Source organism: Scyliorhinus torazame, chromosome 5 (assembly GCF_047496885.1).
Source record: "Scyliorhinus torazame isolate Kashiwa2021f chromosome 5, sScyTor2.1, whole genome shotgun sequence".
In the NCBI taxonomy this organism is placed as follows: domain Eukaryota; kingdom Metazoa; phylum Chordata; class Chondrichthyes; order Carcharhiniformes; family Scyliorhinidae; genus Scyliorhinus; species Scyliorhinus torazame.
In genome coordinates, this window is record NC_092711.1 from 7,601,131 (window position 1) to 7,603,630 (window position 2,500).

A 2,500-nucleotide genomic window follows, 5' to 3' on the forward strand; every position below is an offset into this window, starting at 1 on the left:
CTGCATAATAATAATAATCGCTTATTGTCGCAAGTAGGCTTCAACAAAGTCACTGTGAAAAGCCCCTAGTCGCCACATTCCGCCGCCCGTTCGGGGAGGCTGGCACGGGAATTGAACCCCCGCTGCTGGCCTTGTGCTGCATCACAAGCCAGCTGTTTAGCCCACTGTGCTAACCCAGCCCCTGTTGGTGAGGCCACACCTGGAGTATTGTGTTCAGTTTTGGTCTCCTTACTTGAGAAAGGCCGTACTGGCACTGGAGGGTGTGCAGAGGAGATTCACTAGGTTAATCCCAGAGCTGAAGGGGTTGGATTACGAGGAGAGGTTGAGTAGACTGGGACTGTACTCGTTGGAATTTAGAAGGATGAGGGGGGATCTTATAGAAACATATAAGATTATGAAGGGAATAGATAGGATAGATGCTGGCAGGTTGTTTCCACTGGCGGGTGAAAGCAGAACTAGGGGGCACAGCCTCAAAATAAGGGGAAGTAGATTTAGGACTGAGTTTAGGAGGAACTTCACCAAAAGGGTTGTGAATCTATGGAATTCCTTGCCCAGTGAAGCAGTTGAGGCTCCTTCATTAAATAAGACCATGAGACATAGGAGCAGAATTAGGCCACTCGGCCCATCGAGTCTGCTCCGCCATTCAATCATGGCTGATATTTTCTCACCCCCGTTCTCCTGCCTTCTCCCCATAACCCCTGATCCCCTTATTGATCAAGAACCGATCTATCTCTGTCTTAGAGACACTCAGTGATTTGGCCTCCACAGCCTTCTGCGGCAAAGAGTTCCACTGATTCACCGCCCTCTGGCTGAAGAAATTCCTCCTCATCTCTGTTTTAAAGGATCGTCCCTTTAGTCTGAGATGGTGTCCTCTGCTTCTAATTGTTCCTACAAGTGGAAACATCCTCTCCACGTCCACTCTATCCAGGCCTCGCAGTATCCTGTAAGTTTCAATAAGATCCCCCCTCATCCTTCTAAACTCCAACGAGTACAGACCCAGAGTCCTCAACCGTTCCTCATACGACAAGTTCTTCATTCCAGGGATCATTCTTGTGAACCTCCTCTGGACCCTTTCCAAGGCCAGCACATCCTTCCTTAGATACGGGACCCAAAACTGCTCACAATACTCCAAATGGGGTCTGACCAGAGCCTGAATCAGCCTCAGAAGTACATCCCTGGTCTTGTATTCTAGCCCTCTCGACATGAATGCTAACATTGCATTTGCCTTCCTAACTGCCGACTGAACCTTCAGAGAATCGTGAACAAGGACTCCCAAGTCCCTTGGTGCTTCTGATTTCCGAAGCATTTCCCCATTTAGAAAATAGTCTATGTCTAAATTCCTCCTTCCAAAGTGCACAATCTCACACTTTTCCACAGTGTATTCCGTCTGCCACTTCTTTACCCACTCTCCTAGCTTGTCCAAATCCTTCTGCAGCCCCCTTGCTTCCTCAATACTACCCGTCCCACTACAGGGGCGGGATTCTCCGACCCCCCCCCCCCCCCCCCCCCCCCCCCCCGCCGGGTCGGAGAATCGCTGGGGGCTGGCGTGAATCCCGCCCCCGCCGGTTGCCGAATTCCCCGGCGCCGGAGATTCGGCGGGGGTGGGAATCGCGCCGCGCCGGTCGGCGGCCCCCCCCCCTCCCCCCCGGCGATTCTCCGGCCCGCGATGGGCCGAAGTCCCGCTGCTGGAATGCCCGTCCCGCCGGCGTGGATTAAACCACCTCCCTTACCGGCGGCACAAGGCGGCGCGGGCGGGCTCCGGGGTTCTGGGGGGATCTGGCCCCGGGGGACATTGCGCCGATTGCGGAGAATCCCGCCCCAGATCTTTGTATCATCTGCAAACTTAGCAACTGCGCCTTCCGTTCCTTCCTCCAGAATAAAGATAAAGACAGATAGTTTTTGGAAGAAGAAGGGGATCAAGGGGTTCGGGCGGGAAAGTAGAGCTGAGTCCACAAAAGATCAGCCACGATCTCATTGAATGGTGGAGCAGGCTCGAGGGGCCAGATGGCCGACTCCTAGTTCTCATGTTCTCTACGATTTGGAACAATGAGGCAGATCTAAATGAGCAGTACAAGATGATAAAAGGTATTGGCAAAATAGTCGCAGTGTGGTTGTTTCCCGCTGCGGAGCAGCCTAGACCAAGACGCCATGGTTTCAAGGTAAGGGATGGCGGATTTAAAAAAAGAGATGAGGAGAAATGATTTCTCTGAAAGGGTTGTGAATCTGTGGAATTCGCTACCCCAGGGTGTGGTGGGTGATGTGTTGGGCGTTCTGGATCACAGACAGGTCACCAACACTGGGAGTGGTGCAACTCTATTTTATTGTAAGGTTAACTATATGTCCCGAAGCGTGGTACATTGGCGAGACCACGCAGACGCTGCGACAACGGATGAACGGACATCGCGCGACAAACGCCCGGCAGGAATGTTCCCTCCCAGTCGGGGAACACTTCAGCAGTCAAGGGCATTCAGCCTCTGATCTCCGGGTAAGCGTTCTCCAA